Source organism: Malus sylvestris, chromosome 10 (genome assembly GCF_916048215.2).
Source record: "Malus sylvestris chromosome 10, drMalSylv7.2, whole genome shotgun sequence".
NCBI classification, from domain to species: Eukaryota; Viridiplantae; Streptophyta; class Magnoliopsida; order Rosales; family Rosaceae; genus Malus; species Malus sylvestris.
In genome coordinates this window covers 18,366,046-18,389,758 of record NC_062269.1, presented here as the reverse complement: position 1 = coordinate 18,389,758, position 23,713 = coordinate 18,366,046, and positions in this window count along the sequence as shown.

Sequence of the window (23,713 nt, the reverse complement as noted above, 5' to 3'; positions counted from 1 at the left end):
TATGGAGGCCAGAGAGAGAGGGAAGGTGTAACAATAGTAGAGAGAAAGAGAGAGATGTGTAATTGTGGGTGTGTTCTATTCCACCCTATTTTGCCTTTATTTATATTAGTAGGGAAGGTTAATTCCTTACCCTTTTAGGATTACAACTTTTAATAGGTAATCTACTCCTAATAGGAATATAAGAGATATTCCAAGATATACTAGGATTTACACAATCACATTCCTAATCTAATAAGATTGCAACACTCCCTATTGAGTGTGTAAATACTCAAGAAATGGCACATCAGGTCTTCAGTGATGAAGCAAGTACAATTGATGAAGTCGTCGGCACAAAGAGCGAATGCGAGTCTCAGATCAATAGAAGAATGCATAAAAATTAAAACTCACAAAACTTCGCTATGGTAAAACATAAGGTGGGAGAAAACCCATAGACTAAGGAGAAAAGTGAGAAGTTGCATTAAGTCAAAACTATACGTATTTTGGACCCAAGTAGTAGAGCTCATAAGGGTATGATCAGCCCAGGATGGGTGCCTTGTTAAAACCTAATTAGGTAGCAAAAACCCAGTGGGAAAAATTCTCCTAATTGTAGGGGAAAAAAGTACATTAAGATCAAGTGAGTATACATCTAGATACTCCTCCTGAGTTTGACATAACTTCCAAATAAGAACTACAAGCATTGCATATGAATAGTTAGGCATACCAATTCTCTGGACAAGCTTCTGGAAGGTTGACTTCGGCAATGGCGTTGTGTAGAGGTCGGCAAGGTTGTCTGGGATCGGCTTGCATGACTTCAATATCCTGATGCTTTGCTGATGTAGATGTAGACACAATATGTCTTGGCGTTGACTTCATTGATGTATCATGGCTTGATTGGGTTGATACATGCGACATAATCTTCATGGATCGTCGTTGGGACTCAATGATGGATGAAAAACAGCAAGTACTTCGAAATGCTCAACAAGAACTCCTAACCATGTCTCACTTATGGCATAGTGAAGTAAGGTGAGTCTTCGAATGATTCGAAGATTTCGTAACTAAGGTCATATTATGGACCTCCAAGATATTGTGATATCCTTAACAGTAAAGACATAACCATTTGGGGATTTTTCCTTGTGCAAGTTTGATAAGTAACTTGCGTCAGCATAACAAATAAGGCAAGCATCATTTCAAGGATTAGGAGGGTTGGATTTGCTGAGATGTGTTGGGATTTGCCCTCGTAGTACCTTCAGGGTACATCTTTAATACCAATTCAGTAGTTACGTGTAGGCGCAGTGCTGCATCTTTACCAGGATCAACAATGAATGAGATGTCCTATCTAGATACATTGACCTAAGTACAACGAAGCACAAAGTTGAACTTAGATATAGAATTTTGGATTCCATAACCTCTTCAAGGGTTTACCACATCCGTGGGATTGTAAGTGAACGCCTCAGTCAAGTTAAGAGGGTGTTCCATGGTTTGGAACTATTTGAACCAGTCTATGTAATTCTTTGGGAATTTAGATGTCAATCTCTGTATCTATATCCCCATGGAGAAACACTAACCACATTTCATAATGCTACTATCGACCATAGGATGTTTGAGAAAAACCTTGCATCATAAGGCGTGCATCATATCACATTATTTCATTCATCTTATAACGTTTCCTTTCCTACTTGTAACACAATAGGGTTACCTTGGGCAATGTAGGAATGACAGATCCAATACACACTTTGGTAAGGAATTTGACCTGGATTGTGATTTTAGTTGTCCAATCAGTTCAACGTTGTCACTTAATCAACAGAACATGGTTCGATAGTGTCGCTTTTCATTTATGTCAGTAGGTACCATATAAATGAAAACATCATCGATGGTAATCTCATTTCAATTCCATTTAGCTCATCCAAACTAGTATACTAGACCAAGAACTTCACGTCTCAGGAGTAATCTGGATTAATCTTATGAAATGGAAATGATTTGAGACAGTGATCAAGTACATATTCATTATTGTGTCGTGTCTTCCTCTTCTAGGGAAGTGAATCCTATGAACCGAGTAATATGTCATGCTCAAGCCAAGACAAATTGATTGGCTATCCGTCAGTGTACCGGACCGTCCAACAAAGGCGTCCAAACCGTCAACAAGGGCGGCACACCCTCTAGGGATATTTACTCGACATCCGTTAAGTACGTCTATCCTTGCAGGCATGTTTGTAGTTGGTATATGATCTTGTCACTTTAGCTAGATCAGAGGAATGCGTATGGAGCGACATTTTGAAAGCTAGAATACATCGCACTTGCTTATCATACTTGTGCAGTACGAGGATCGAGATGAGACATAGTGGGTAACATCTATGTAAATTTGTGTCGTTCTACAAGAACGTTGACGTTTTTATCTCCCCCTAACGGCAAGAAGACTATCTCATTAAAGTGACGACCTATAAATAAGTGGTAAAGTGATAGCGTGCAAGGGCTCTAAAAGCGTTAGTGTGAAGGAGAATCATGATCGACAAAAAATACACATCCTTCTTTAAGGACCCAGGTTGGTATGTTGCGGCGCGCAACTTGGCACATGGAATGCTCACCCAAATGCGTAAATACAAAAATCGTCATGTTCGTACCAGTACCCAATTGGAGCATCAAATAGGTTGGGTGGCAATAGGCCTCAAGGCGAACCAACATAGTTTCGTATAAGATTGCATAGCCCTAGGCAGAAACTAAAAACTTGGAACGTTCACCAAAATTTGAGCGATCATTTAAATTGTGCTTTATAATCACTAGGCGAGGTTATTTAGGGTGAACATGGGAATTCGATGTTCAATTATAAACCTAAAATACATGCAATACTTTATCGAAAAACAGTTGATATAAACTCTTCGGCATTATCCAAACTCCTAGACCTTAAGGTATAAGTAGTGTGGTGAACCCTTAATCGACCAAGAAGTTTAACAGCAATGTATGTGGACAAACATGTGACCAATTTGTCGATTCATTAACCAAAACCATAAGTATTTATCTGATCTGCATTTTGGTTGGATTAGTCCATATATATTCCCTTGAAACTTATGAAAAATGGTGATTTCGTATCTTTGCGAGGAATGATTTAGAAGATCAATTTCCCTAATGAGCAGGCTTGGCAAAGTGTGCTTGTAGGCACAAGATCCTTACTTCGGGTAAGGAGATGCATCGTAGCATCATTGGTCTACCTAAGTGTCACAAAAAAAGTCGTGCCAAAGCAAGTAAAACTTCTCAATCACTAGGCCCTAGGTCGGTCATATGTGGTGTGTTTCCAGTTGAAGGACAACCCATGGGCCCCAAATCAAAGCTTTAGGCTCATTTTTGGAGGTGGTGCAAAGATATTTCACTCTATTTTCTTCAGTGGTTCATTTATGATCATTGTTCTATCGAATATCCTTAAAAATTCAACGACAAGGAGAATTTAAGGTTCCTTAAATGGTAATTTAGTACCATTCATACAATGAGCAGCATGCCAAATGCTCTTAATGAGGTTAGATAGACCTGAAGTCATTGTTAGAGATGTGATTTAGGTGTAAAGCTAGTGTGTGTAGTACGCATTCATCCAGACAATTAACTTTCCCACATTCCTACCTAATCACGTGTTTAATTGAATCAGTCACATGTATTAAAAAATATGATTCAATTAACTCATATTTGAGGACAATATCAATAAGATTATCCATAAGTAAAACATACACCAAACTTGAATCCAAGAACATAGAAAAATGTTCACAAAGTAAACCAAAGTTATTAGGGTGGATTCGGCCAACAAGACCATCCATGTCAAAATTCTACTCTTCCAAGGATGTTTGGTGGAGCAAAAGTAGTCTCACATATTGACTAGTACTCCTTAACAACATTGGTAGGGGCACGAACAGGTGCATAACCAATGATCTATTCCATCGAGATGGAAGTAGATTCTGCAGGGTTGAGGTTTTGAAATATTATCCCTTATTCTTGAAGTTTTAGGTCTTAGGTGCCAAGGATCATGCTTCGGGCATGATAACACACCTTGGTAGGCCTTGATTCTACCATATATTTGTGTAGTGATTAAATCCGACAATTTGGTAAACTTCCGCTTTCTACACTTGTTGCTTTAGGAGCAAGTTAGAAACAAGGAAGGACAAGAAAAGTATTCTCGAGTCAAAATTCGATCGGATTTATAAACTTCAAAATTGTACTCATTCATGGACGTAATCATGGTGTGCTTTAAGCAACATCTTTCATGATTAGACATTTCGTAGGAGTGAGCCAAAGAGCCATGGAATCCTCGTTCGGGAGGTATTTCCATTTGTAATACTTCGAGCATAAGTCTTTGAATGAAAATCATGGCGGAGGCTTATTCAGCTCTTCCTTGCCATTGTTGGCTTCAATGGTTTCTCAGCTTCTTAATAGTCACGTGGATTCACGTCTTGTACCCCACATAAAGTGGTTTCTAATGGAAACGTCCAAATCAGGAAAATCGAACTTGTGACAGTTCGACAATCCACTGAATTAGATGGAACAAGATTGTGATTAGTGTTATGGGAATGAATCATCCATAAGCATCAAAGTTAGAACAATCCAGTTCTAATACATGGTTTTCATGAAAAAATGTCAGGTTTTCATAGGTGTATTGTTTTATGAAAACTTTGGGTTTCAAGGGCACTAAATTTGAAACTACGGGTTCAATTTAGTTTATGAACGTATAGTTCATAAAAGAGAGGTTCCTGCAAGAAGACAAAATGCAATATGCTGATTTAAGTGTAATGGATCTGAGGTTCTTTGGGAACTCAAGTGCGAGAGCTTTGTTACTACGAAAGTATGTCACGGTTCAAAGTATAAAAATAAATTATTGAATCGTTAATGTCCCAAAGTGATCTTCAGGTCAATAATTTTGGATTCATTATCAGATTAATGGACTGCAAGTCACTTTTAATTAATTCAATAAATCGGGCCATATAGGGTTGATTGTAGAAGCAAAAATAATATGAACATACAGGTTAAAATTATTTAGAATACTAAAATAATAGCATTGGGTCAAAAAAAGAATGCAGCTCAACACACTTTGGTTGGCTGCAATACATGGCCTTGCAAATAAAAGTTATAGGCCTTTGGGGACACGGTTGCAAGGCAGCCCAGATGGCTGCTAGTAGGCTTGGGTTATGACTTCAAAACAGCCCAGAAGGTTGCATATGGCAATAAACCTAGAGAGAGCAGCCCAGCAGAAAATTTAATGGCTGCTGTCTAAAATTTATAGCCCAGTAGCTGCAGGCTGCGGGTTGGGTTGTCTGAAGTTGTTATAGGCAATAGGGAAGTGGGCCGAGGGCTGCAGGTCTGTCAAATGAGAAAAGCCCAGGGCGAGGCTTTGGTTTCGTGCGCAGAAAAGCCCAAAAATGAGCTGCAGTTGGTACTCAACTATATTTTTCCCTTTTTTTTTTCTTTTCTTTTTTCAACATCTAGGGTTTGAAAAACCTTAATTGCTTCTAATTTATTTTATATACATTGACTCACAAATTCCACATAGCAATTTAATTGCGTAATGCATGAAACAAATATATATATATATATTGACGAATATATGAACATATACAATATATATATCGGAAGGAACATATAAACATAAGGGGATTCATGCATCAAGGGGAATGTTTTCATGTTTCAAGGTCGTTTCAAATATCTTACTTTATTTTAAGCGTACATGATTGGTAGAAAACAACAAGAGCCTTTGAATTTGTAGAAGATCCTTCTCAGAAAGCTGGAATTGCATCTCTAATGCGTTGTATCACGTTCAACACAAGAAAAATTAAATTGAATCAATAACATGTAGATCAATCCAATAAAATAATAATTTAATCATAAAAAGAATGATTAAAACATGATACCCCCCTAATTGAAGAATAAACTTTCTTTAGCGCAGCATCAAGAGTGTGTTGATAACATGTTGTAGGCATAATTTACTGAACCATTATGGAGGCCAGAGAGAAAGGGAAGGTGCGGCAATAGTAGAGAGAAAAAGAGAGATGTGTAATTGTGGGTGTGTTCTATTCCACCCCATTGTGCCTTTATTTATAGTAGTAGGTGATAGGAGCATATTTATGCAACTGAGTTAGCTTGTTCTCATGCATTTATGTTGTTATTTCTTAGTTAATTATGTATTTTAAGCTATTTTCGTGTGTTTGTAGGTCCATAGGCCTTATGAAGCAATAAGATGCATTTTGGTGCATTTTGGGGCAGTTTTTGGCTTGGAATGAATAGCACATGCATGGAGCAAGGTGGATGGATGAAATTGAAGACTAAAGAGGCTAGGAATGTGTTAAAGAGAAAGAAGAATTAATGTAAAAGGGACAAAGAGCTCAGCCACAAAGGGGTGTCACTCCACCATTCACTTTTCCATCATTGCCGTGAACCACCATTGCACTCTCTTTGGATTCCTATGCCGTGCATCATCATCCATGTTCCCTCCATTGACTCATTTGTTGCATCATTCCACCTCCCTTTCCTTTCTCTACCATATGCACAATCATTCATGTTCCCTAGCTGCAACACCATTCCATTTTACCCCCATGCTTTGCATCATCACTTCACTTTCACCTTTGAATCATTTCAAACACCACTCATTGCACTCAATTGCTACACCATTCCTTGTTCCCTCCATCATTTCAGATTTCATGCATCATTACATTGAATCATTGCACTCAATTGCTACACCATTCCTTGTTCCCTCCATCATTTCAGATTTCATGCATCATTGCACTCAATTGCTACACCACTCAATGTTCCCCTCCATTGCCATGCACTTCCTCAATAAAAGGAAGTGTGTGTAACATAAATTTAGTTCATACTTGGTTAGATCATTCACTCCCATTTCAACACAACCTTCATCCAAACACATCCATTCATCTTCACATCCATTCCTGAAGGATTTATTTTGAAAAACATGTTCATTTGAGCAACATCATATAGCATGCAATTAACAATTAAAGGCGGAATCATGCTTGCATGCACTCAAAAACAAAACATTACCATGAAATTCAAAGCCTAGTAGATTGGTGAACCAATAATCAACTCAAAACAAAGTGAGTTGAAATTATTACCTTTGTAGATTCCTCTTTGCATAAGCAAAGGCTAATCACCCAAAGAGATAGGGCCTTCATTCCTTGCTTCTTAGATCCATGGATTTGGATGGAAAATAGGTTTCTCCAAGTTCCCAAAATAGGGAACCTCTAAGTCTCTTCACCAAGGTTTGATTGTAGAAGAAATGAGTGACCTTGGAGTAGTAGGATTGCTAGATGTACCCTCCAAGGTGTTGGCCTCTTTAGAGAGAAAATGGAGAGACAATTCTCACCAATTTTCCCCCAAAATAAACCCTTAATTTTTCCTTAATGAATTTTGGCTATAAAGTCATTTATATAGTCACTTCTTTAAGTAACCTAAACAACCAAAACCCTAATTCATCTAATATGGCCGGCCATTTAGGGATGTTTGGGCTTTTGGGCTTTAATGAATCTTTATTCATTAAATTGTCATACAACTTAAGTTAATGGGCTTGACGTTCGAAGCCCATTGGGCCTTAAGGTCCAAAACTATCCCGAAGTCTTTAACGAACTTATTCGTTTGATTAATTAACATATTAATTAATCCTTGCCATAAATAAATGATTAAACCATTTAATCATTCTTACTCATTTCCGTTTAATCTCCAATCTCTACCTTTTACGGTGTGCGATCCATTAGGTTCCTTTTAACGAGGTAGTGGGCGATTAAAAACCATTTTACATCGATTGTGAATTGAAACTATTTTCAATTCTCCCTTTAGTGATTACACACGTTTAGGGCTTCCACAAACCATGAGTGACACCTAGCAGCATATCATGGTTACCCAAGCTAATCAGAAGAGGTGGAGAACCTATTCAGTTCGGGATTACAAATGCAATACGGTCCTTCTCTAATCTAATACTCTTGACCACATTGTTTGGTATGATAGTTTATTTACTCATGTCTACTATCCAATGTGAATCGTTTGCTTATATGATTTCCTTGAATGTGATTTGGAACGCATTCCCCAATCTCATTCATACTCTGGCCAGAGATTCCAAATCATATCATAGAGTATTCTCCCTCAATTGTTTGAAGGTTAGAGATCCCTTGTTGCGCATTCACTTCTCTCCATAGCTAAGTGGCTTAACCCCAACGATGCCGTGACACCCCGAGGGGGTGAATTAGACATAATCAAAGATTAAGGACTTAACCACAAGACAACTGTGATGCCTCAGGTCAAAGGACTACTTTGCATTATCCCAACCATGAGTTCTCATGTGACATGGAATATAAGAACTCTTCGTTGATCACGTTCAGTGAACTCATTCTCTTATTGAGCACCTACGTACTTGTCTTGATGTCACACACACCAATGACTCGAGACTAGTCACTCTCCCTGAGAGAAGACACAGTACGTACTGATCTTAACGGACTGTCAATGCCCAATTGGTAATCCTATGATCAGGAACATTTAGGAAGTGTCTACGAAAGAATGGTCTCATTAATCTAACTTCATTAGATTGCATTCTCCCAATCACATATTCCTTGGACTTTATCGTTTAAGCATATAACATTTATATGAGACGACTCAAACAATAATCTTTGCCCTTTATATGTTAAACTAGATTAGTTTAACATTTGAAATGTCCGTAAAGTATCATCATATGATTGGTTTTAGGGCACATTTCCAACAATCTCCCACTTGCACTAGAGCCAATCAGCATTGGTCATTTTGATGATACCTCTTCTGTAGTCATTTCATAAATGGCTGAATAGTAGGCTTAGGCAGTGGATATCTATATGTGTTATCCACAGAAGCAACCTTGAGAATAACGACGTCACCATTATACATGATTCTCAATCATGTGGTTCAGTCTCTCATTTGTGTTCGGATCTTGATGAGACCTTGATTCCCAGGCTTGAGCTATCGCCCCATTAGTGTCATACACTTTCTGGTTGGAATCGAATAAAGAGTTCATAAATGAACTTTCCCATCCAAACAACATTGTTGTAAACTTCTATATGGCAATATATCTTGCATTCATAATGGAACACACTAAAGTCATTACTTTAATGTTTCCATCCAAATATCTCTTTAGTCATAATAAAGAGATATTCGTTTATCTCTTCATTCATAATGAATAAACATCCAATGATGGATTAGATTCATAATCTAATACATTTACGCTTCCATTATGTTACTTTGATTCTTCCTCGATCTTTGAGGAATTTATCCTTTAGTATTTCTTAAATACTTAAGGACTCACTTGACAGTTGCCATGGTTCTGATCCTGGGCTTGCATTGATATCATCTTGTACCGTTCTAGGTACAACTCATATCAATGTTTTTCATACAATATGAAATACATAAATCACCTTTCTGCGTATGCATAAAGGATTCAATTTACGCATTATTTCTTTGGGAGTCAAAGGGTACGTTCCCTTTGAGAAGGGCAACTTGCTAGTCTCACTAGAATCGTCCTTCTTATTGAAGTTTATCATCATATGAGAAACTTCCTAGCATCCATTGTCTATTATTAGGGATTGATATAATCCAATTATATCATGAAATATATCATTATAGATTTCCATCCCATGTACATAGACTATATCTCCCATATACATTCTATCTTCATATAATGTATTAAAGTCATAACTTTAACGAAGAAGTATTATTTTCATTTCCAAAATAAATATATCATATATATTTAAATTTTTAGGAACATGATTAACTCCCACTAATCTTTTGTAAACCTAGTAAACAAAAGATTCATTTACATCTTTATGAGAAATCAAACGATTTGATCTTTCTCTCATAAGACGCATATAGCTCCCACTAGCTTGCTAAGATTCATGATGGATGGATCTCTACAACTTACATGTCTTGTGATTTTTAGTTTTAGACATATATTATCAAGACTATCTTAATAATGGTTTCGGAAACCCATATTATGTCCAAACATTGAATCACCATTTAGTTGTAGCTAGCAATCTTCGAATTAATTGAAACTAAGACTATCTCAAAGATGGTTTCTTCAAAGTCAACCATTCTCTTTGATTGTAGTCACCTTAAGCTACCAATTAGCTATGAAGGTTTCATTATTTCGAGTCAAATGGTACTTTACCATTTCCTTGAGTATATATCGTATATGCACTCAGTGTAGTCATAAGGATTTTCATTCTTACTTCTTTCGAATTAAGAGGTGCAACTCTATGACATAGTCATAAAGTTCAAAACCATTCAACTGAGACGGTTTATAAATCCTTATCGACTACCTTGGAGCTTGAGGTATAGGAACTAGGTTGTTATATTTGTTGATTACTTTCTTGTCTCTCAAAGAACCCATTCTTCGAGTTCTATCTTTCGTTCATTTGCTCTTAGGCAAATCACATTGTAGGATTACAATGAACTTCCCAACAAAACAACATTTGTTAGTTGGATTATAGAAGCGATATCCAAAAGTTAATTTAAGGATATCCCACAAGATTGTTATCAAACAAATATTGCTTATTAGCACACAACCTCAAATCTTAACATGCTTAAGATTTGTCTTTCTTTCCAACTACATCTTATGGAGTTATGAAAATTTTGGAAGATCTTCTAATTGACAATCATATTGTTTTAGAAGTATATATCCTATATATGGGTAATAGATAACATCTAACGAACTAAATCTTATTTTAGTTCGTTCTTCTCCTAATGGAGAAATACATTATCTTATGATGCTATTTTCCTTGATATCATTCAAGGAAACTCATCTAAAGTGTTACCTTTCCTTGGATCAAATCTAAAGAGGTAAATACTTTAGATATCTTACTCATCTATTTACATTTCTTGAATTCTTTGAAACTTTTTGCAAAGTATTCGGACTTGTGTTTATTCAAAATAAACTATAGTCCAACCGAGAGTGATCTTCGGTGAATGTCATATAACATGAGTAGTATTATGTTGAGGACAAGTGCCACTAACATCTAAGTGAATTAACCTCAACAACTTTTGTGATTCTTTCTTCTTTCCAAAAGAACAAAGATTCGAACATTTCGCCTCTATACAATTTTAACAAGAAGGTATTGGATCCGGATCTAACGATCCAAAGCATCCTTGTTTCACCAACTCGTAACTTATGTTTTAGAGGTATCACAATTTAGTTGGGATTAGTCACTACCTTGCAACCTTTTGGGTTTTAAGCATCATTATATTCTAAACAGTTAACACTACCATATCATCTCTACTATAGAGACAATCAATTAGATTACTATAATCCAATTTCTTTGGTAGTTCATATGAGGAAGTAAGTACTATCTGCTTTCGCAGAGATCTATATCTTATTCACGTTCCGTATGTGAAGTACCTTTTCTTCTCTCATATATCTTCTACTTCTTATTAGTCACACTTTTACAACGATTTGTAAAACATAGTTACTAATACGGAATCATATATTCAAGTAGAAGAACCAACTGTTTTGAACTATTCAAGAACAATTTACAACACCTTCGAAAGGTGTGTTCTTTGACACATGCAAGACATTTCTTGCAAATACCCCTTCCAATGTCCATCATTTCATAAAGAAAGTTTGTTCCCTAGGAGTTATTTATCTTCTTTATTTGACTTTCACCTTTGACTACATTAGTCATGGTCCCTAAACTCCCACTATCTCTCTTGAAACCTTTTTCAATTGTGTTATACACATCAAACAATTTGGAGAGTATGTGGTTATTGTTCACTACATAGTTTACCATAAACTTAGTGAACCATTAGGATAGGGAAACAAAGGTGAAGTCCTTGCCTAGTTTCCGTCTCGTTAAGTGGTTTAACACTTCAACACTCAATGATTCAAAATCATCATAAGTCCATGTTAATGGACTATTTTTGTCAACCAACCATTATGTTCTAAACATAATTACAAACTTTCAAGAGTTGTACAAGGCAACTCTCATTTCTTCATACAACAATTTGTAAGTGAAGAATCATGGCACATAAAGTGTCCATGCCCTTGTGCTTACTTCTCAAGTTCTTTGTTCAATTAACAAAGAAATAAGCACTAAGTGTTTGTATTGACTAAGGGTTGTTCAAAGCAACTCTTATTTCTTCATACAACAATTTGTAATTGAAGAATTATGACATTAAAAGTGTTGTCCTCTCTATGATAGACCTTTTCTAACATATTCTTCTAATGATACATTATCAATAGGAAGATTGTGAGGATGAGACTACTTTGGTACTTTTACAAGCCATTAAAGACAATCTATGGTTTTGTAGTACCAAGTCCGTAAACTAAACGTTCGGCTTTTATTTGTCAAGTGTTGGATAGCGTTTGCAAATATATTGGTAATCAAATACATAACGAATATAAATTGATTGATTTTAAGCCATTTGATTTGGGTCTTTAAATCAAATAGCACCACCCACTATTTTTGGCAAATTCCATATCCCTCATAGGAATTCGAGAGTTTTGGATGAAACTCCTAGTAGGTTATGGGAGGCTCACTATTACCAAGCCCACCTCACGATGATACGATATATGGCTAGCAACAATAATAATGAGAGAGTACGCTTACTCATTTGCAACTCATGCAAGTACCCATCTTATTTGGCCTCTAGAGAATGTCACCTCACAATGATATGATATTGGTTCCATTGCACTTAGTTAAGTCATTCCCACCAAGCTTAGTTCATGAAGGGTTTCAAGAATAGCCTCACGATGATACGATATTGGCCATCCTCGTTGCCTACACTCACCTCATCATATGTATATAGACTCCTCCTGAGTATAAGCATGCACTTTGTACTTCCCCATGATAGGGTGAAGCCGGTGTACAAGTCATAAACGATTGGCACTACCATGGTGGAAGGCCACGAAAGAATGTTCTAAGCACTCTCACGCTTTCAACTTAATATTGGTTTGGTTGAGGGTTTTAGGTCTCATCACATATCAATATACATTTTAATCTCTATTAAAACAATTTTGGTCCTATTACAACTATTGGTCCATATGATTGTTTTAGTTGTACATAATACTCCCACTATGCTTTTAAAACGGTTTTTAAAGCAAGAGTATATGTTACTACTAACATAAGGTTTGCATTCATTTGATGGACTATATAGTTGCATTAGGGCCTTAGGATGACTATGAACCTTTGTTTAGATTCAACACGAGCCTTGTGTTGAATCTCGGTCTAGGGATGGAGATTGATTTTAGTTACGCGTTTAATCACATTAAGGCGTGTTGTCTTAGGGGCGTTGGACCCAATTACTTCATTTTCATGCATATCATATAAAGCAAGAAAGAAATACTTCAAAGTAAAGGATGAGCTTATGCTCATTACAACATTTGCATAAAACAAATTACCTTAAAGTAAAGAAGGACTTATGCCCTTTTACAACATTTGATCAAATCAAATTACAACCAAAATCTAATCTACACATTCCCATGGTTCAAACAAATTTGAAACGCCTTTCACATAGCTCAATTATATTAGGCTTAGGTTCATAATCATCCTTTAATTAATTAACGCTTTAACTAATTAATTGAATGCAACATTTTCATTTGGTTTTTGTATCCATAAAATTGATTTAAGTGGAGCTAAACAAAATGAAAATCCAATTCTCATTTAAAGAGACAAAACAATTTTGTTCTCATCCTATTTGGGCCATCATGCAATAACCACAACTTTTTGGGCCATATTGCGAAAACATAAACTTTTGGGGTCACTTTGTAAAAACACAAAAGTCACTACTTCATGTAAATACAACTAGAACCCAAAATTTAAATAAATTCAAAAACTTCATTAAAGGAGCAAAACAATTTGTCCTTTAGCGTTTTTAGGCCTTAACGTCAAAACGTAAACTTTCGGGTCAAAGTACAAATACACAAAAGTATCAAAACTTTATGTAATTGCATAAAAGCCCCAAAATTACCCTATTTTATTAGGGTGGCCGGTTTTTAAGGATAAAAAGGAGTGGTGGATGTTTTGATTTATTAGTTTTGTCAAAAACAATCAAGTAGTGCTTTCATCTTTCATAAAAATAATATATGTTTTGATAATTGATGTTTCCATCATCATTTATACAAATATTTAACACTTTAAATACTTTCATAAAATTAATATATGTTTTGATGATTGATGTTTCCATCATCATTTATACAAATATTTAACACTTTAAATACATGATAAATCATTTGAAAAACATATATCATAAACTTTATGAAATAAATCAAAACTTTGAATCAAAACACAAACCTTTGTGTTCTTGGCAAGAACATCAAGAACATATGAAGAACATCCATGAAAACCCATAAGAGCTCCATGAATGTTTTCATGCAATAAAACTCAAATTTTTATCATTCAAAATGAGGCTAACATCCTAGGGTACTTAGGGGTTCCAAAAGTCACCTTAAAACCATTTTAACAAGACAAACATGAACCCAAAAAATCACCCTTTGGATTTGGCCGAAAATCCCTAAAATCATGGCACCAAATTTTAGCTCCAATATTCATCCTCATATGAACTACATCTACAACATTTGAGATGGCAAATTTTCAAACAAAATTTACATTCAAAGAAGCAAGAATAAAGCTTGTAACAATTACAACTTTTAAATCATAAACTTATGAACTACAAAACCCAAAAGGATTCACCAACTACTAGACCTAGGCTCTGATACCACTTGAAGGATTTATTTTGAAAAACATGTTCATTTGAGCAACATCATATAGCATGCAATTAACAATTAAAGGCGGAATCATGCTTGCATGCACTCAAAAACAAAACATTACCATGAAATTCAAAGCCTAGTAGATTGGTGAACCAATAATCAACTCAAAACAAAGTGAGTTGAAATTATTACCTTTGTAGATTCCTCTTTGCATAAGCAAAGGCTAATCACCCAAAGAGATAGGGCCTTCATTCCTTGCTTCTTAGATCCATGGATTTGGATGGAAAATAGGTTTCTCCAAGTTCCCAAAATAGGGAACCTCTAAGTCTCTTCACCAAGGTTTGATTGTAGAAGAAATGAGTGACCTTGGAGTAGTAGGATTGCTAGATGTACCCTCCAAGGTGTTGGCCTCTTTAGAGAGAAAATGGAGAGACAATTCTCACCAATTTTCCCCCAAAATAAACCCTTAATTTTTCCTTAATGAATTTTGGCTATAAAGTCATTTATATAGTCACTTCTTTAAGTAACCTAAACAACCAAAACCCTAATTCATCTAATATGGCCGGCCATTTAGGGATGTTTGGGCTTTTGGGCTTTAATGAATCTTTATTCATTAAATTGTCATACAACTTAAGTTAATGGGCTTGACGTTCGAAGCCCATTGGGCCTTAAGGTCCAAAACTATCCCGAAGTCTTTAACGAACTTATTCGTTTGATTAATTAACATATTAATTAATCCTTGCCATAAATAAATGATTAAACCATTTAATCATTCTTACTCATTTCCGTTTAATCTCCAATCTCTACCTTTTACGGTGTGCGATCCATTAGGTTCCTTTTAACGAGGTAGTGGGCGATTAAAAACCATTTTACATCGATTGTGAATTGAAACTATTTTCAATTCTCCCTTTAGTGATTACACACGTTTAGGGCTTCCACAAACCATGAGTGACACCTAGCAGCATATCATGGTTACCCAAGCTAATCAGAAGAGGTGGAGAACCTATTCAGTTCGGGATTACAAATGCAATACGGTCCTTCTCTAATCTAATACTCTTGACCACATTGTTTGGTATGATAGTTTATTTACTCATGTCTACTATCCAATGTGAATCGTTTGCTTATATGATTTCCTTGAATGTGATTTGGAACGCATTCCCCAATCTCATTCATACTCTGGCCAGAGATTCCAAATCATATCATAGAGTATTCTCCCTCAATTGTTTGAAGGTTAGAGATCCCTTGTTGCGCATTCACTTCTCTCCATAGCTAAGTGGCTTAACCCCAACGATGCCGTGACACCCCGAGGGGGTGAATTAGACATAATCAAAGATTAAGGACTTAACCACAAGACAACTGTGATGCCTCAGGTCAAAGGACTACTTTGCATTATCCCAACCATGAGTTCTCATGTGACATGGAATATAAGAACTCTTCGTTGATCACGTTCAGTGAACTCATTCTCTTATTGAGCACCTACGTACTTGTCTTGATGTCACACACACCAATGACTCGAGACTAGTCACTCTCCCTGAGAGAAGACACAGTACGTACTGATCTTAACGGACTGTCAATGCCCAATTGGTAATCCTATGATCAGGAACATTTAGGAAGTGTCTACGAAAGAATGGTCTCATTAATCTAACTTCATTAGATTGCATTCTCCCAATCACATATTCCTTGGACTTTATCGTTTAAGCATATAACATTTATATGAGACGACTCAAACAATAATCTTTGCCCTTTATATGTTAAACTAGATTAGTTTAACATTTGAAATGTCCGTAAAGTATCATCATATGATTGGTTTTAGGGCACATTTCCAACAATTCCTCCATACAAACAAACCTTCAAACACTCACCAACACCTTGTGCCATAGCAAAGGAAAGGAAGGAAAGTGCTTGGACGTGCTTGCTGTCCAACTTGGATCGTTGGAGCGTTTAGGTGTTTTCTTTCTTTTGTTTCTAATGTTTAAATTCATTTCCTTTCGTTTTGTTGTAAATACGAGTGGCTAAACCCCTCTTGGCTAGGGGTGATTCAAAGCCATGATTATGTGTGCAATATAATTTGATAAATTCCAGTTATGAACTCTTGAATCGTGAATGCAATTGGCTTAACTATTTGATTGATAACTTATTTGTATTTGTTAATTAAGGGTCGACACTTAATTGGCATGCATAAATCCGTTGCTAGAATATAAGGAAGTTTCACATAATCGTTACAAACTTATATTCACATGTAGTGAAGGTCGCTTATAAACGATCGCGTTAAGTTCAATTCCTAGCATGAGTGACATGATGTCATAGTTGCAAGTGCTTTGTCAATGCTTATGATTTTCATTAAATGTAATGATCTTTTATTGTATCTCTATTATGATGTCATGTAGGGAACTTTAGAAGAATGTTTTGGGTTGTCGAATGATGTCATCCAATCCAATAAAACAAGGAAAATCTTAGAGTTAACTAGTGATGTCACGGTTAATTTGGAGCATTGTCGTTCATGATTCAATGAAGTAGTAACTGGAAATCAAGTTATTTGCATACATGTCATGTGTGGAGAAAAATCCTCATCGTCTTATTTCTGAAATTTGTTTTACAATCTGTCTAGTTTTTCATACTTGTTTGTTTGTTTCAACTTCGTCCAAAACTCAATCTCCCTTTACTTTAGTGTGTCTAATTAGTTAGAATCAGTTTTAATTTGTGTTTTTAAATGTTTTGATTCAAGTAAAAGTCAATTTTGGTCCAAAGTCATTCCTAGTGTCTAGTTTAAGTTTATTTAGTTGTTCTAAGCTGTTTTGAGCATTTTAAGTTTGCTTTGAGTCTTGTGAGTCTTGTTAAGTATTTTTAAGTTAGTTTTATGTTTTTAAGTCAGTTTAGAGGTTATTAGCAAGCCTTCATAATCCCCGGTCCAGAACGATCCCTACTTATACTTATACTACAGTTGTCAAAAGAGGGTTAAATTTGTATGTTAAGATAATTTTCGCATAAGTAGGGAAGGTTAATTTCTTACCCTTTTAGAATTACAACTTTTAATAGGTAATCTACTCCTAATAGGAATATAAGAGATATTCCAAGATATACTAGGATTTACACAATCACATTCCTAATCTAATAGGACTGCAACATTCCATTTATTTTTGCAATTAGTAAATAAACTAATACAATCTTAGCCATTTAAAATAGGTTTAATTTAGCTACTTAGTACTACGGTCTAGTGGTATTCCTCTTCACATGTGAGTGAGAGGACTTAGGTTCGATTCTCGCCAAAGGCGAATTTGAACCACATTATTGCTAGCTCATTGTGAGGCTAAGCTCACCCCCTCTCCCTCAGTGTAGATAATATCGTTTGCTAAAAAAGAAAGGTTTAACTTAAAGGCTTAAAAATGTGTAAAAATATTTGTAAAACAATTTGTCCCTTGATCCTATCACACACACACACACACACATATTTATATATACAGTCACTTTATTAAAAGGGATCTCCATTTTTGGGTAAAAAATGGAGACTAATTGTAGGGCCCATTATACGTCGAACTCTAACGATCCGAACCATCTATTTTGTAAGTATCAATTCATAGATCATCCTTGCAAAAATTCAATTTAGTCCAAAACCATTTGCTTATTTAATTATCACGATGAAATCTCATTATTTCTTATGGAATAAAGTGTTCATTAATTTCTTTGAACTCAATTACATGTCTCTAATATTTCCGATTTGGCTAATGTTTTGTAAGGATTATCTATAAGGTCCAACTTGAAAAGTAGACGATTCAGGTCATTAAAGTTTGATGTGGTGTGGGCCTTACAACTAATCCTTATTTTCTTTTAAAATATGAAAATTTTGTCCCTTAAAGGCCATATGTGTGCGTGTGTGTGTAAACATTTGTTGCAATCCTATTAGATTAGGAATGTGATTGTGTAAATCCTTGTGTATCTATGACACACCCCGATGGGGAGTCCACTAGGACTCTGAATCGAGTTGTGTTGGCCGACACCTGGAAGGTGACGAAGCCATAAAGTGTAGTGATGTGGAAAATGTGAATAAATTTTAACCTAAAAGTGCCTAAGTATATGAGTGTGCGGTGAGTGGCTATGGACCCATTTCACACGCGATGTCAGAGCATAAGTAAGGTACAGTAGGGTAAAATAAGGATTATACCATCATAGGAAGCCACCAGTACTGGGATATGCCACGAATTCTTGTCGATACAGAAACTTTGCTACTAGAACCTGGAAGGGCGCAAAATAGAAAATGTGAGTGGGCAAAAACAAAGCTTTTCAAAAACCATTTCTCTTTCCAAAAATAATAACCCCTCATCGTAAAACTCGTATACTTTCCCAGAAAATAATAATACATACGTATATAGAAATCATGCTCAAGAGCAGTTAAAACCAAGTGTATGCCATGTCAAGTATCTTAGAAATGCAATAGGTAAGCCAAGTGCTGTGAATCAATATAAAATGATATGTCAGCCGGAGTCACCTAACGTGACCTATACGGCTAAACTTATAGCTCATCACTTTAATCCTGCACACGAGTCGGAACCACCTAAGGTGGTCTGTACGACAGAGCTGGGTGCAAATAAATACGTTCAAGTGCTACAATCAAGTGAAGGCTGTGCGAATAATCGCGGATCACCTACGAGTCGGAACCACCTAATGTGGTTAGTACAACAAGGCTGTGCACTAAACTTGGATCCAAGGTGAGTGTGTGGTGCAGGAGGTGAACATCACGTGAAGGATTGTGCCATGGCCATGGGCAAGACCAGCATTGGGGTGCAGGATAATGAGCTCTAAATGCATCTCAACATAACCATACACACTACAATCACCACCATCAATATATACTCACCTGAAGCTTACCTGAGCATCCACAACGTCAAACAACAATATGCATAACTATACTAATGCATGTTCTAAAATGTAATGTGATTGACATGGAATCTAAAATCGTAAATCCATTTAAAATAATTTCTGAGAAAACGTAAAGCATATATACGTATACATAGAAAATCAAAAGCCCACTCACCTGCAGTCCACGCTAGAACTCCCGAGCACAACATCAAGGTGTCACGAACGATCGTCGCCTATGACCAAGGCCAATTTTGCTTGGCAAAGCCCCAATTTCACGAAAATCCGCCAGAAACCCTATAAAGAGTGTTTGATTCGACCTCCAAAACAACTCTGACGCCCCCAATGTTGATTGGCCTTTGTTCCTGGACTCCAAAGACACCTGAGGGTTGTGATGGTTGATGAAAATCCATTCGGAAATGGTGAATCGTTGTCGTGGCTTCGGAATACCCACCATCGGTTCTTCACCAAATTACCCCAATTTCCTTCAAATTTTGGGTAAAAATGGAAGGGGGAATGACGAAATGAAGCTTGGGCATGTTAATTTTGTCCAATTCGATGGAAAACCATTGGAAAATATGGAGGAATGGGTCGAGTCCAAAGGTTTACACGGGCCAAGCTGTGTCTCCCCCTTCTTCTTCTCTCTTTTCCCCTCATTTCTTCTATTTCTAATTGGTCCGTTCCTTTCTCTCTCCTCTTCTCATTCCTCCATTTCTCTCCCCTATTCCTCCTTTATTTCCCATCTGCACTGCCCATACATTCTCTTTTTAAATCTGGGCCACACACGTGGCCTTCCTGATTTGGCTCCAGAAATCTGGAGTTTTCTAGAAAATATTAATTTACAATTTTACCCTCAACTTTAAACGTTAATATCTCATTCGTTATAACTCCAAATTGCGCTCCGTTTGAACCCACGCGTTCGTAACAGTGAGTACTACGATAATATGCCAAGAAAACGAACCTTACATGACATGACACAATAGTCAACAAAAGTCAACATTTTGCCTCGAAGGGCATTTTTGTAAACTCACTTATTAAAATTATAAAATCATAATTTTTAGGGATGGGCTATTACAATCTAGGGATATCTTGGAATATTTCCTAGGGTTAGATATTATCCTATTAGAGTTGTAATCCTATTAGGGTAAGGAATTAACCTTCCCTACTATTATAAATAAAGGCACAATAGGGTGATACAACACACACCTTACAATTACACATCTCTCTATTTCTCTCTGTGTCGCACCTCTCTCACTATGGCCTCCATAATTGTTTAGTAAATTATGCCTACAACATGTTATCAGCACACTCTCGATGCTGTGCTAAATAGAGTTTGATCTTTAATCAGGGGAGTATTACATTTTAATCATTCTTTTTATGATTAATTTATTATTTTATTGAATTGATCTACATGTTATTGATTCAATTTAATTTTTCGTTGTTGAATGTGATGCAACGCATTGGAGATGCAATTCCAGCTTTCAGAGAAGGATTTTCTACAAATTCAAAGGCTCAGTTGTTTTCTTCCAATCAGGTTGTTTTAAACCAATTAAGATATTTGAAAATGACCTTGAAGTATGAAAACATTCCCCATGATGCATGAACCCCATATATGAATAGTTTCCTTTCAATTATATAATTGCATATGTGTTCATATATTGTGTAAATATATATATTTGTTCGTGCAATACGTAATTATGCTATGTGAAATTTATGAGTCAAAGCATTGAAATTAATTTAGAAGCAAGTAGGGTATTTAACCCTATAATTTGCAACAAAAAAAAAAAGAAAAAAAAAGGGAAATCTGGGATTTTTTCGTGGTTGAGCCGCGACTCCACACCTTGCTGCTGAGCCAAGCTGGCTGGCCTACAGCTACGCCGTAACTAGGACGACTCGTTTCAACACCCTACACATTACCAAGCCTCGACCTGGGTTGGTCTCCAACCGGGCTTGAAGCCTTAAGTCCACCAGTAGGCCTTCAAAGCTTTGCTGGGCTCTGCCCTGCCTTGGCCCACCATGCCTGCAGCAAGCTTAGGCTTGCTGAGCTTTGCCCGCATGGACCCCGCCCGCCTGCAGTAAGCGTTGCTTGTTGTGCTCGCTATCTGTCTCGGCCCGAGATTACCAAAGCCAGCCCCCGTGCTAGGCCTATGCTTCGCGCGCCCTTTGTGGTCTAAAACCAATAGCTTGGTTGTGCGCGAAGCATAGCCCTAGCATGGGGGCTAGGCCTATAATTTTATTATTGCTTAGCCCGAAGCCAAAAATTATTGGCCAGAAGTCCATTAATTAAAGTGACCAGGAGTCCATTAATTTGACAATTAATCCAAAATTATTGAATTAATTAAAGTGACCTGGAGTCCATCAATCAAACCTAGATGTTTATGATCTATTGAATTAATTAAAGTGACCAGGAGTCCATTAATTTGACAATTAATCCAAAATTATTGGCTTGAAGTCCACTTTTTGGCAATTAACAATTCAATAAATTATTTCTTTTCTTTGAACCGTTGACTCACTTTCATAGTCCTGAAGCACTCACACTTGAGTTCCTAAAGCAACCCAAATCCACTACACTTAGTTGTATATTGTATTATGTGTTCTTACAGGTACCTCCATTTATGAACTAGAAGTTCATCACTAAACTCAAACCTGTAGTTTTGAATTTAGTGCCTTTGAAACCCGAAGTTTTCATAAAACAATACACCCATGAAAACCCGACGTTTTTCATGTAAACCATATCTCATAACCCAAATGTTCTAACTTTGATGCTTATGGATATTTTATTTTCTATAGCACCAATCACAATCTTGTTCCCTCTATTCAGCGAATTGTTGAACCATAACAAGTTTGATTTCACTGTTTCGAAAAGTTTCGAATTGAAACTACGTTATGTGGATACAAGACGTGAATCTCCACTTGACTATCAAGAAACTGAGAAACCATTGAAGCTAACAATGGTATGGAAAAGCTAAATAAGCCTTCGCCATAATCTTCATTCGAAGACTTATGCCCGAAGCATTATAAATGGAAATACCTCCCGAATGAGGATTCCATGGCTCTTTGGCTTGCTTCTATGACCTATTTAATCATGAAAGATATTGCCTAAAGCATACCATGATTACATCCATGAATGAGTAAGATTTTGAAGTTTATAAATCCAATCGAATTTTGACAGGAGAATACTTTTCTTATCCTTCCTTGTTTCTAACTCACTTTCAAAGCAACATTGTAGAGAACAGAAGTTTACCAAATTCTCGAATCTGATTACTACCATACTTACGAGAGAAAGGTACCCCAGCAATTTGGCTAGGAGATACCGAACGATATAGACCCAGTTTCAGCTGAAGTCTACCGAATGGTGGTACCCTACTTTGGTAGGGATGCACCGAAGGGCATGCTTTGCTTCGACAAATGTGCACTGGATGGTATTGCTCTACTTCAGCAGAGACCTACCAAACAAACCCATTTAGCTTTGGCTGGAGCTTCCTGAACCCAAGTCTGGGTCTGTCTCTCTCACAATCCAATTTCAAGTTTGTTTTTACAACATATAGTAGAATCAGGGCCTACCAAGGTGTGGCATCATGCTCGAAGCGTGATTCTTGGCACCTAAAACCCTAAACTTCAAGAATAAGGGATAATATTTCCAAACCTTAACCCTGCAGAATCTACTTTCGTCTTGATGGAATAGATCATTGGTTATGCACATGTTCGTGCCCCTACCAATGTTGTTAAGGAGTACCATTCTTGTAGTCACTATGTGAAACAATTTTGCTTCACCGAACATCGTTGGAAGAGCAGAATTTTGACATGGATGGCCTTGTTGGCCGAATCCCCTTAGTAAACCATTTACTTTGTGAACATTTCTTTATGTTCTTGGATTCACATTTGGTGTTTGTTTTAGTTATGGATAAACTTTTTGATATTGTCCTCGAATATGAGTTAATTGAATCATGTTTCTTAATACATGTAACCAAATTTAATTAAATACGTGATTAGGTACAAATGTGGGAAAGTTAGTTGTCTAGATGAATGCGATACTAGGCATACTAACGTTATATCTAAATCACATCTCTACCCACGACTTTAGGTCTATCCAACCTGATTAAGAGCATTGGCAAGTTCCTCGTTGTATGAATGTTACTAAATTACCATTTCAGAGACCTTATATTCTCTTCGTTCTGGAAGAACGTCGTT